The sequence below is a fragment of the Oryx dammah genome, unplaced genomic scaffold (genome assembly GCF_014754425.2).
Source record: "Oryx dammah isolate SB20612 unplaced genomic scaffold, SCBI_Odam_1.1 HiC_scaffold_2, whole genome shotgun sequence".
Taxonomy (NCBI): domain Eukaryota; kingdom Metazoa; phylum Chordata; class Mammalia; order Artiodactyla; family Bovidae; genus Oryx; species Oryx dammah.
In genome coordinates, this window is record NW_024070186.1 from 50399051 (window position 1) to 50412850 (window position 13800).

Consider the following 13800-nt stretch of genomic DNA (forward strand, 5'->3'; position numbering starts at 1 on the left):
GCAAATAAATTCTTTAGTACCAGCTTTCTAGATTCCATATATATGCATCAGTGTATGATATTTATACTTCTTTTTCTAACTTACTTCACTCTGTATAATAGGCTCTAGGTTCGTCCACCTCATTAGCACTGAGTCAAACGTATTTATTTCTATGGCTGAGTAGTATATAGCATGCGGATCACAATAAACTGTGGAAAATTCTGACAGAGATGGGCATACCAGACCGCCTGACCTGCCTCTTGAGAAATCTGTATGCAGGTCAGGAAGCAACAGTTAGAACTGGACATGGAACAACAGACTGGTTCCAAATAGGAAAAGGAGTATGTCAAGCCTGTCACCCTGCTTATTTAACTTCTATGCAGAGTACATCATGAGAAACGCTGGGCTGGAAGAAGCACAAGCTGGAATCAAGATTGCCTGGAGAAATATCAATAACCTCAGATATGCAGATGACACCACTCTTATGGCAGAAAGTGAAGAGGAACTAAAAAGCCTCTTGATGAAAGTGAAAGAGGAGAGTGAAAAAGTTGGCTTAAAGCTCAACATTCAGAAAACGAAGATCATGGCATCTGGTCCTATCAGTTCATGGGAAATAGATGGGGAAACAGTGGAAACAGTGTCAGACTTTATTGTCTTGGGCTCCAAAATCACTGCAGATGGTGATTGCAGCCATGAAATTAAAAGATGCTTACTCCTTGGAAGGAAAGTTGTGACCAACCTAGATAGCATATTCAAAAGCAGAGATATTACTTTGCCAGCAAAGGTCCGTCTAGTCAAGGCTATGGTTTTTCCAGTGGTCATGTATGGATGTGAGAGTTGGACTGTGAAGAAAGCTGAGCACCGAAGAACTGATGCTTTTGAAGTGTGGTGTTGGAGAAGACTCTTGAGAGTCCCTTGGACTGCAAGGAGATCCAACCAGTCCATCCTAAAGGAGATCAGTCTTTGGTGTTCATTGGAAGGACTGATGCTAAAGCTGAAATTCCAATACTTTGGCCACCTGATGCGAAGAGTTGACTCATTGGAAAAGACCCTGATGCTGGAAGGGATTGGGGGCAGGAAGAGAAGGGGATGACAGAGGATGAGATGGCTGGATGGCATCACCGACTCGGTGGACGTGACTTTGAGTGAACTCTGGGAGTTGGTGATGGAGAGGGAGGCCTAGCGTGCTGCGATTCATGAGGTCGCAAAGAGTCGGACATAATTGAGCAACTGAACTGAACTGAGTATATAGTATATATGTACCACAGCTTCTTTATCCATTCATCTGTTGATGGATATTTAGGTTGCTTCCAGTTCTAGCTATTTGTGAATAGAGCTGCAATGAACATTGGGGTACATGTGTCTTTTTCAATTTTGTTTTCCTCAGGGTATATGCCTAGGAATGGGATTGCTGAGTCATATGGTGGTTTTATTCCTAGCTTTTTAAGGAATCTCCATACTGTCTTGCATAGTGGCTGTATCCAGTTTGCATAAAGCTTGATTTTAATAAGGTTGCTGCTGCTGCTAAGTCATTTCAGTCGTGTCCAACTCTGTACGACCCCATAGACGGCAGCCTACCAGGCTCCCCTGTCCCTGGGATTCTCCAGGCAAGAACACTGGAGTAGGTTGTCATTTCCTTCTCCAATGCATGAAAATGAAAAGTGAAAGTGAAGTTGCTCAGTTTGTCCGACTCTTCGCGACCCCATGGACTGCAGGCTACCAGGCTCCTCCGCCCATGGGATTTTCCAAGTCAGGTTGTACAAATTTCTTGGCTCCAAATTCCCATTGTAATAAGAAGAATATCTTCGCTCCTCCTAGGATACCTTTCACACGGGAGTTTTATGACCTATTTCAGGGAAGTTGAGAAACGGGTAAAGAGTGAAATTCCGGTATCTACCTTTCTTAAAATTTTTTTTCAGCTAAAGCCATTTAATATGCCAAGTTGCCATAGTTTGGGGTAGTATGTCCTGAACCTCATCAATGCCTTAATTATGTGTAGGGACTGTATAGAGATAGTAGTATAAGAAGTAGCACGTATGGGAATCAGCAAACTGGATGGTGGGCAATTCTGAGGTGGATCCAGCAGGAGAGAGGAGCTGGAAGGAGGGAACAACTACAGAGACATGGGGTGGGTGTATGGCTCTCTCTTAGTTATTTAGTCACTAAGTCACTAAGTCATGGGTGACTGATTTGCGGCCCCATGGTCTGTAGCCCACAAGGATCCTCTATCCATGGGATTTCCCAGGCAAGAATACTGCAGTGAGTTGCCATTTTATTCTCCAGGGGATCTTCCCAACCCAGGGATCAAACCTGAGTCTTCTGCATTGGCAGGTGGATTCTTTCCACCAAGTCACCTGGGAAGCACCTCTTTCTGAGTACCAAGCACAGTTTTATCAGGCTCCTCAGAGATGGCCATTTACAGCTGCACAGCAATACTTTAAAAAAAAAATTATTATTATTATTTTTTTTTTGCCACACTGCAGACAGCCTATGGGATCTTAGTTCCCCCACCAGAGATCAAACCCAGGATCTTAGCTCCCCACTAAGGGTCACACTCAAGCCCCCTGCATTGGAAGTGTGGAGTCTTAATCATTGGACCACCAGGGAAGTCCTCCACAGTAATACTTTCTCTCCCTCTCTCCAGGGCCCAGCCCTCCAGCCCCTCATCAGCAGCCAGCTAAGAGCAGTCCCAGGGTAAAAGGCAGAGGTATGCAAAGTCCTGAACACCAATTATGAGGACAGGGTGTTGAGGGGTGAGGCCGTTGTGGTGTGAGTACAGAGCTATGATCTGACAACAACAAGAGCAGGATTCTAGCATTAAAGTTGTGAATTTGGTGAGGACAGGGCCATCCCCCAATTTCTGGGCTATTCTCATAGCTCCCAGAACCCTGAAAGGCCCTGCTACCATACCCACAACTGTAGGCAAATAGGGTAGGGGGTCTGGAAGGAAAAGAACTAGACATAATTTTCTTGACATAAGAGAAGCCATGTTAGGCCCAAGTCATTTTGGGATCTAAGCCTGGCCACAGTGCTTGCTTTTGCAGGAGAATGGATCTCAATAGTTAATAAGGAAAGAAAGATAAGGAAACAAAAGAATTGTAAGAATAAATAATTGCTGTTAGGCCAGGGAAATAATTTAACCGTGTGTGTGTGCTCAGCCATGTCCAACTCTTTGTGACCCCTTGGACTATAGCTACCAGGCTCCTCTCTCCATGGGATTTTCCAGGCAAGGATACTGGAGTGGGTTGCCATTTCTTTCTCCAGGAATTTAACCATATTGAAGACTATATATCAGTTGCAAAGAGTCCTAGTTCTGTTTTGAAGGTAGAGATTAGCCTGAAACACATTCTTGAGCTGTTTTGCAGGATCTAAACCATCTTGAACATGCAGCCACTAGACTAACTGGAACCTAAGGAATGATGATGCCAACTTTGCTGACCCTGGTGACATTAACTAGAGCCTGGATTCTATCAACCTTTGCCTTAATGCTATGCTGAATTCTCCTCTGTTTAAGCCCCTTCATCAGTATGAATAAACCAACCAAACCCCTTCATGAATATACAGGTACCCTTAGCTTAAAACTTCCCCAGTTTTGCTGCTTGGGGAGACACTGCATTGGAAAGATCCCAGTGTACTCCCCAGTTACTGGGAGTAATAAATCCTCCTTTCTTCCACTCTTTGGCTTGACACCCACAAAAGAGGCAAAACCAAGTTTGGGGGTAACACAACCCTAATGAGAGTTGTGGGTTCCAAAAATGCCTCTCACTCTAAATGATTTTTTAAAATTTTGTGTTAATTGTTGGGCATAGCATTGCCCTTCCACCACTCATGGCTGCTATTTCTATTCCAGATCAAAATAACTGTAGAAACTTTTTCTGATTATATACTTTATGAAATACTGCAGCATATCTATTTTTATAATCTCTAGTTTTCCAAATAACTCTGCAGGACAGCTATTATTAAAAGCTGGGACTTGAATAGTATAAGCAGCTAAAGACGGGTTTAGTCAAACTGTGAGGATGGCTGGATCCTACAGAACATAAGGAGCCAGAGTAGTGTGTGCTGCAAAGTCTGGGGTCTCCAGTGCCCCCTGTTCCCTGTGTACCCTCAGAATATGTCCTCTTCCAGCTAGCAGAGGCTGCTACAGGAAGAGATACTCCCTTCACCCTCACATCTAAACATCCTTCCCGAGTCTTGGTTCAGGAGATGGCAAAGTCCCAGACTTCTGCCAGGGAAAAATTAAGCCACAGCCCTGATGAATGTGGCTATAGTTGATCTGGTTTTAGCCCAAGTCAGTCACTCTTACACAGCCCATTAAAGGAGCTCCTGAGTATCAGAATGTCCTGGAAATCAGGCTCAGATCTGATTAGAAGTGTGGCAGAGCGCCAAGAAGGCAGACTAGATGCACAGCTTCACCAGATCTCCATGTCAAAGTCAGGGCCCTGATAGGAAAGAAAGGGACCCCGAGACCTGGGACTGGGGGGATGAGTCTGAGACCCTTAAACCTCAGATTTCCCTGAGCCTTACTATCAGAAACAGCTGTATCCCTATTCAGGCCCTGCAAATAGGTTTCAGTTCGGTTCAGTTCAGTCACTCAGTCATGTCTGACTCTTTGCGACCACATGAATCACAGCACACCAGGCCTCCCTGTCCATCACCAACTCCCGGAGTTCACTCAGACTCATGGCCATCGAGTCGGTGATGCCATCCAGTCATCTCATCCTCTGTCGTCCCCTTCTCCTCCTGCCCCCAATCCCTCCCAGCATCAGAGTCTTTTCCAATGAGTCAACTCTTCGCATCAGGTGGCCAAAGTACTGGAGTTTCAGCTTCAGCATCAGTCCTTCCAATGAACACCCAGGATTGATCTCCTTTAGGATGGACTGGTTGGATCTCCTTGCAGTCCATGGGACTCTCAAGAGTCTTCTCCAACACCACAGTTCAAAAGCATCAATTCTTCAGTGCTCAGCTTTCTTTATAGTCCAACTCTCACATCCATACATGACCACAGGTAAAACCATAGCCTTGACTAGACGAACCTTTGTTGGCAAAGTAGTGTCTCTGCTTTTGAATATGCTATCTAGGTTGGTCACAACTTTCCTTCCAAGGAGTAAGTGTCTTAATTTCATGGCTGCAATCACCATCTGCAGTGATTTTGGAGCCCAAGACAATAAAGTCTGACACTGTTTCCCCATCTATTTGCCATGAAGTGATGGGACCAGATGCCATGATTTTAGTTTTCTGAATGTTGAGCTTTAAACCAACTTTTTCACTCTCCTTTTTCACTTTCATCAAGAGGCTTTTTAGTTCCTCTTCACTTTCTGCCATAAGAGTGGTGTCATCTGCGTATCTGAGGTTATTATTTCTCCTGACAGTCTTGATTCCAGCTTGTGCTTCTTCCAGCCCAGCGTTTCTCATGATGTACTTTACATATAAGTTAAATAAGCAGGATGACAATATTCAGCCTTGAGGTACTCCTTTTCCTATTTGGAACCAGTCTGTTGTTCCATGTCCAGTTCTAACTGTTGCTTCCTGACCTGCATATAGCTTTCTCAAGAGGCAGGTCGGGTGGTCTGGTATTCCCATCTCTGTCAGAATTTTCCACAGTTTTTTGTGATACACAGTCAAAGGCTTTGGCATAGTCAATAAAGCTGAAATAGATGTTTTTATGGAACTCTCTTCCTTTTTCGATGATCCAGCGGATGTTGGCAATTTGATCTCTGCTTTCTCTGCCTTTTCTAAAACCACTGAACATCTGGAAGTTCACAGTTCACGTATTGCTGAAGCCTGGCTTGGAGAATTTTAAGAATTACTTTACTAGCGTGTGAGATGAATGCGGTGTGTGGTAGTTTGAGCATTCTTTCACTTTGCCTTTCTTTGGGATTGGAATGAAAACTGACCTTTCTCAGTCCTGTGGCCACTGCTGAGTTTTCCAAATTTTCTGGCATATTGAGTATATATAGCACTTTCACAGTGTCATCTCCCAGGATTTGAAAGAGCTCCACTGGAATTCCATCACCTGCACTAGCTTTGTTCGTAGTGATGCTTTCTAAGGCCCACTTGACTTCACATTCCAAGATGTCTGGCTCTAGATGAGTGATCACACCATCGTGATTATCTGGGTCATGAAGATTTTTTTGGAGAGCTCTTCTGTGTATTCTTGCCACCTCTTCTTAATATCTTCTGCCTCTGTTAGGTCTATACCATTTCTGTAGTTTATCGAGCTCATCTTTGCATGAAATGTTCCCCTTGGTATCTCTAATTTTCTTGAAGAGATCACTAGTCTTTCCCATTCTGTTGTTTTCCTCTATTTCTTTGCATCGATTGCTGAGGAAGTCTTTCTTATCTCTCCTTGCTATTCTTTGGAACTCTGCATTCAGATGCTTTAATCTTTCCTTTTCTCCTTTGCTTTTCACCTTTCTTCTTTTCACAGCTATTTGTAAGGCCTCCTCAGACAGCCATTTTGCTTTTTTGCATTTCTTCTCCATGGGGATGGTCTTGATCCCTGTCTCCTGTACAATGCCATGAACCTCCGTTCATAATTCATCAGACTATCTATCACATCTAGGTGCTTAAATCTATTTCTCACTTCCGCTGTACAATCATAAGGGGTTTGGTTTAGGTCCTACCTGAATGGTCGAGTGGTTTTCCCTACTTTCTTCAATTTAAGTCTGAATTTGTCAATAAGGAATTCATGGTCTGAGCCAGTCAGCTCCTGGGCTTGTTTTTGGTGACTGTATAGAGCTTCTCCATCTTTGGCTGCAAATAATATAATCATTCTGATTTTGTTATTGACCATCTGGTGATGTCCATGTGTAGAATCTTCTCTTGTGTTGTTGGAGGAGGGAGTTTGCTATGACCACTGGATTTTCTTGGCAAAACTCTATTAGCCTTTGCCCTGCTTCATTCCGTAGTCCAAGGCCAAATTTGCCTGTTACTCCAGGTGTTTCTTGACTTCCTACTTTTGCATTCCAGTCCCCTATAATGAAAAGGACATCTTCTTTGGGTGTTAGTTCTAAAAGGTCTTGTAGGTCTTCATAGAACCGTTCAACTTCAGCTTCTTCAGCATTACTGGTTGGGGCATAGACTTGGATTACCATGATATTGAATGGTTTGCCTTGGAGACAAACAGAGATCACTCTGTCGTTTTTGAGACTGCATCCAAGTACTGCATTTCAGACTCTTTTGTTGACCATGATGGCTACTCCATTTCTTCTGAGGGATTCCTGCCTGCAGTCGTAGATATAATGGTCATCTGAGTTAAATTCACACATTCCAGTCCATTTTAGTTTGCTGATTCCTAGAATGTTGATGTTCACTCTTGCCATCTCCTATTTGACCACTTCCAATTTGTCTTGATTCATGGACCTAACATTCCAGGTTCCTATGCAATATTGCTCTTTACAGCATTGGACTTTGCTTCTATCACCAGTCACATCCACAGCTGGGTGTTGTTTTTGCTTTAGCTCCATCCCTTCATTCTTTCTGGAGTTATTTCTCCACTGATCTCCAGTGGCATATTGGGCACCTACTGACCTGGGGAGTTCCTGTTTCAGTATCCAATCATTTTGCCTTTTCATACTGTTCATGGGGTTCTCAAGGCAAGAATACTGAAGTGGTTTGCCATTCCCTTCTCCAGTGGACCACATTCTGCCAGACCCCTCCACCAACCATGACCCGCCCATCTTGGGTGGCCCCACATGGCATGGCTTAGTTTCATTGAGTTAGACAAGGCTGTGGTTGGTGTGATTAGATTGACTAGTTTTCTGTGATTATGGTTTCAGTGTGTCTGCCCTCTGATGCCCTCTCGCAGCACCTACCATCTTACTTGGGTTTCTCTTACCGTGGACAAAAGCGCAGCCGCTGCTCCTTACCTTGGACGAGGGGTATCTCCTCACAGCTGCCCCTCCTGACCTTGAACGGGAAGTAGCTCCTTTCGGCCCTCCTGTGCCTGCGCAGCCACTGCTCCTTGGACATGGGGTAGCTCCTCTCAGCCACCACCCCTAGGTTTATCTGTACCATTTTTCTAGATTCCATGTATATGCATTAATATATAATATTTGTTTTTCTCTTTCAGACTTACTTTATTCCGTATCTATCATCTACATCTACATCTCTACAGATGACCCAATATCATTCCTTTTTATGACTAATATTCCATTGTATATATGTACCATATCTTCTTTATCCATTCATCTATTGATGGACGTTTAGGTTGCTTCCTTGCAGATGTAGACAATGGACATGTAGATGGGGCAGGGGGCAGGAAGGGGAGGGTGGAATGAATTGGGAGAGTAGCACTGACACAGATACAGTACTGCGCGTGAAATAGATAGCTCGTGGGAACCTGCTGTATCGCACAAGAGGCTCAGCTTGGTGTTCTGTGCTCACCTAGGGGGCGGGATGGGAGACAAAGGAGGCAGGTACAATAGGGAGGCAATATATGTATATACAGAGCTGATTCACTTTGTTGTACAACAGAAACTAACACAACAATTTAAAGCAATTATACTTCAATAATAATAATAATAAAATGAAACAGCTCTGTCTTTCTCTTGCCTAGAGGCAGGCAATGACCCTATGTGATGTCCATATCTCACAAGATGATGCTGGTTCTCCTCAAGGCCTTTCGCTACAACCCCTTATTATCTCCAGGCTTATAACCAGTCAGTTCTAGGCCCAGCTTTAGAAGTAAAACATGAGCCTTATTCTAGGAACAAATAAATAATGCATCAAAGGAACTGTAGAAGTTTGCTAATGCAGTCAGCAAAGAATGAGGGGAAAGACACATGAGTGGATCTTGTTATTACCATCGAACTCCGGAGAAAGGGGATTTGTTGACATGGAGGTACTTACCGATGACTCAAGACTTAACCTCTGGCAGAGACATTGGAATCGGTTTGAAGTGTTGTGATGGTGCTTTGAAACCTGAACATAATGAAAGCTTACTGTAACTGAAGTGGAGTTTCCAGAACTTCCTTGCCATGGAATTGAGTTGGATCTTGGCATAGGAAATATTAGAATAGATTTACTAGGAAAATCTAAAAACTATTAACCTGTGTTCCCCAGGAGGTCCAGATGCACTTGCTTTACTTAGATAATAAGAAATGCACTGGTGAGAAGCCACTGACATTTACCCAAAAAGTCTGGTTATCACTGTTTTCTGCAAGTTGTATAGTTGGTGTCTTGAAATGGAACTCCTAGATATCAATGGGGACGTTGGGATTCTAGAATGGTAGAGGTAGATAGCACTTGAGTATCAGAGACAAAACAGTGTAGTTACTGCAGCAAGGCCAGAGTGCAGTGGGGGCCTTGGTCTACAGTATCTACAACGATGTCTGAAAGATGACGATGTTCCTACATGTGAGATGGGTGAGTGTCCAAGTGAGGCGGTGCTTAATTTTGGAACATTAACTTTATCAGTTTGGTTAAAATGATACATAGTAATTGAAATAGATGGGGAAACAGTGGAAACAGTGTCAGAGTTTATTTTTTTGGGCTCCAAAATCACTGCAGATGGTGAGTGCAGCCATGAAATTAAAAGATGCTTACTCCTTGGAAGAAAAGTTATGACCAACCTAGATAGCATATTCAAAAGCAGAGACATTACTTTGCCAACAAATGTCCGTCTAGTCAAGGCTATGGTTTTTCCAGTGGTCATGTATGGATGTGAGAGTTGGACTGTGAAGAAAGCTGAAGGTTGAAGAATTGATGCTTTTGAACTGTGGTGTTGGAGAAGACTCTTGAAAGTCCCTTGGACAGCAAGGAGATCCAATCTGTCCATTCTGAAGGAGATCAGCCCTGGGATTTCTTTGGAAGGAATGATACTAAAGCTGAAACTCCAGTACTTTGGCCATCTCATGCGAAGAGTTGACTCATTGGAAAAGACTCTGATGCTGGGAGGGATTGTGGGCAGGAGGAGAAGGGGACGACCGAGGATGAGATGGCTGGATGGCATCACTGACTCGATGGACGTGAGTGAACTCCGGGAGTTGGTGATGGACAGGGAGGCCTGGCATGCTGCGATTCATGTGGTCGCAAAGAGTCAGACATGACTGAGCAACTGAACTGAACTGAATTGTAAAAAATTACCATTTTGGGGACCATTCATCCAAATTTCTCTCTGTGCTTTTGTTTATAATTTTTCATGTGTAGGATCTGGTTGTATGTGTTATTCTGTAACTATATTTTTTGGCCAATATTTTGTAGGCATCTTTCCTTATCAATAAAGATGAACATGCTAGAGAATTTTGAAGATATAAAGGCAGCATGGCATAGTTTTAAGCACCTAGACATTGAACCAGACTGCTTGAATTCAAATGCTAGTTCCATCAATTTCTAGCTTTGTGAAATTAAATTGAATTCTATGTCTCAGTTTCCTCCTCTCTAAATTGGGTAAAAACAGTGCTTTCTTCTTTTTAAGATTATTGCAACAATTAAATGAGTTAATATATACTTAGATCAATACTTGACAAGTGTTGTTGTTATTAGTTATTAGTTATTGCTTTATAGTCTCCCAATAATGGGCATTAACATTATTGGTCTCTTTTAACTTGTGTAAGAAATACTGCAGTGAACTTTTTGCCCTTATATCTTCTTATATCTGTGTGGTTATCTTCTTAAGAACATTCCTAAAAAAGTTGGATTTCTAGAGCATCAGTCATGACCCTTTTCCTGAATGATACTTTTTATATTTTCTAGATTTTACCACAAGTTTCTCACATGAGAATTGTGTACTCCCCAGTCTATATTTGTAAATATGGATGTGTCCTTTAATCTCTTTTTAATTATTAAATAGGAATTTGAACTCAAGCAAGAGGAAATTAGAAAACATGGGCTCAGATGATCATTTGGTTCTTTGTGATTGAAATTGCTTTTAATTTTATCCTCTGCATGTTTTAGCCTGGATCTCAACCAAGGGTCTTATTTTCAGAACAAGTCAGTTAAATCAGTGACCTTGTACTGTGACCTTACATGGCCCATGTAAGGGCCATGCTCCTTTGAAAAGGGATTTCTGCAACATGACCCCACAGTTGAATGGATAATACCTGAGTCTTAAGAAAAATGTTTCTTGATCCCCTCACCTCTGCACCCAGATGTAGCATTTAGATGCTTCCATTTCTATCACGTTCATATCTTATCTGATCCTCATGGCAGCGGTTGCTGGCCAGACACTGTAACTCCCACGTGGCTGCTGCTGCGGGGGCGAGGAGCGGAGAAGGCAGACGCGGTCCTGGGCAAGGACAAGGGTGGGGAGCAGCGGCTGCTGCCGTTGCCCTTGTCCCACATCTGAGTCTTCATAAAGAGCTCCCCGTGAGGTGTCCAGGAAGCCCTGGTGCTCACGGCCAAGGTCACGCAACACTGTTCACTATCTCACCACCTATTCCTGTAGCAACCCGAGTGGAAAAGAAAAGAAAGCACTCACAGTGATTTATCAAATACTGCGGAGGAATCAGAAACTTTTTAGCCTCTTGCAGATACATCATCAAAGACGATTTTAGCTAGTAGATATCTGAAAATGTTGAAGAGGGAAGAGGAGGAGAATGACAACAGCGATGAGACTGATGACGACCATGTGGAATCCTAAAAACAAAGGGTGCTTTGAAGCTCAGCCTGGTGATGGCCCGTGAGGATTAGCGCCTGTGCTCTCAAGCAGGCAGTAGTCAGTTCACTCTTCAGAAACTTGGCGGACATTGTATTCTTTCCTGGCTGAGATCGAGCATAATGTACCTCTGCCATAAACAGCCCAAAGGAAAAAAACCCAGATAGCAGCTTCTTCCCCAGACCCACAATGCAGCTCGAGTGGGAGGGAGGGACGGATATATAGCTGTGAACCCTTGGGCACAGCCAGCCTGCAGTGGTAAGCTCTAGCGGCAAAGACGAATTTTCTTCACCTCCTAGTTTACAGATGAGATTCCTTGGTGGTTCAGTGGTAAAGAATCCACGTGCCAACGCAGGAGACCCGGGTTCAATCCCTAGGTTGGGAAGACCCCCTGGAGAAGGAAATGGCAAGCCGCTCCAGTATTCCTGCTTGGAAAATCCCATGGACAGAGGAGTCTGGCGGATTACAGTCCATGGGGTCTCAAAAGAGGGGTCTCAAGAGTCAAGCATGACTTACCGACTAAACAACAACTAGATTACACATAGATTTTCGATAACTTCTAAATATGTGTAAATTCCCGTATGTATATTTTGAGATTAGTTCTTGTAACAACTAGATTCTGCTTTAGTATGTTTAATATGTTTAAACGTGTATGTTTAAACATGTTTGAGATTAGTTCTTATAAACAACTAGATTCTGCTTTAGTATGTTTAATATGTTTAAACTACATGTTTTAAATATGTAGTCTATGGTTAGTACGTTACCTTTAAATTTTTGTACTTCAAGAAAGTTTGTTTGAGGCTTATTCCCTAGGAGTGCTTAAAATAGACAATAATCACATCACCTAGGTCAATTGGTGGAGATTTTATCTGAAGGCAAAGGAATGAGCTACCTAGAATTTTCATGCATTTTATTCCTTTGGTGATTCACTAATATGGTTCAGTCATCCTTGAAACAGTATTCCAATGCTAGACTTTGATCCCAAGTCACATGTGATCTCCTTTAAAAGTGTTGTTTATATCCATTCTACATTTTGTTTCCTAAAAGTTTCATTTTGTAATGAGTTAATTATGCAATGTCATTCAACTTCAAAGTTGTTCAGTTGGTTTTATGAAAAATGTAGATGCTCTTTAAAAAAAAAAAAAAGAAGATGAAGAAAATAGTTACTGGCTTGCTTCACATCCCATGGCTCCTTGTCTCTGAGTCTCTGAACTGTTAATTTCCTTCTAGGACAAAGGAGCTTAATTCTTCCACTCTGTGTTTTCTGCCCCTCTAAGGATATCTTTACCTTTACTCTCTGCCCTTATAAAAGTTACCTTACTCTTTTCTTGAAACTTTTTTTCCTAACCTAAACTCTGAGTGCCTCTCTCTAAACTCTGTTTCTGTGTAACAGTCCTGTTTTAGGGAGTTCATCGTTCCTTCTCTTTGCAGTGTTCTAGCAGATGGAAGCATGGGAGGTGGTGAAGTCAAGCATTCAGATAGATTCAAACTAGTCTCAATTCATGTTTTTATGAGTTCATTCATTTACACTTCCATTCATGTTTTCACGTAGGTATTATTCATTTGCTTAGTCATTATTCACTTATTCCTGCATGAAATATTAATACATTCAACCTGTCTGCATTCAATTCTCACACATTCACCTCAACGCTCATTCATTCATTCATGACTTTATTCATTCAGTTATTGAATTTATTTACATAACATTTATTTATTTTAAAGCTTTTTAAAATGTGGACCATTTTTAGTCTTTATTGAATTTGTTACAATATTACTTCTGTTTTATGTTTTAGTTTTTTGGCCATGAAGCATGTGGAATCTTAGCTCCCCTACCAGGGATTGAAGCAGAACCCTCTGCAAGGGAAGGCAAAGTCTAAACCACTGCACCACCAGGGAAGTACCCGTTTACATAGAATTTATATACTCAACAATTTTTAAATTATTTTTTTATGTCAGCCAGGGAAGCAGGAAACCAATGGCATATTTAAATCAGGATAATTGAAGGGATTATTTACGAAGGCATTGGCAGAGTATAGGAAAACCACAAGGATTAGTGCAAGACTAATACTTTGGCCACCTGATGTGAAGAAATGACCATTTGGAAAAGACCCAATGCTAGGAAAGATTGAAGGCAGGAGGAGAAGGGGACTGCAGAGGATAAGATAGTTGGATGGCCTCACGGACTTGATGGCCATGAGTTTGAGTAAACTCTGGGAGTTGGT

At 42.4% G+C, this 13800-nt stretch overlaps 1 pseudogene; it reads left to right on the plus strand.

Moving 5' to 3' along the window:
• Nucleotides 1–8379: 8379 nt before the first annotated feature.
• Nucleotides 8380–11563, plus strand: LOC120881604 (annotated as a pseudogene).
• Nucleotides 11564–13800: the final 2237 nt, after the last annotated feature.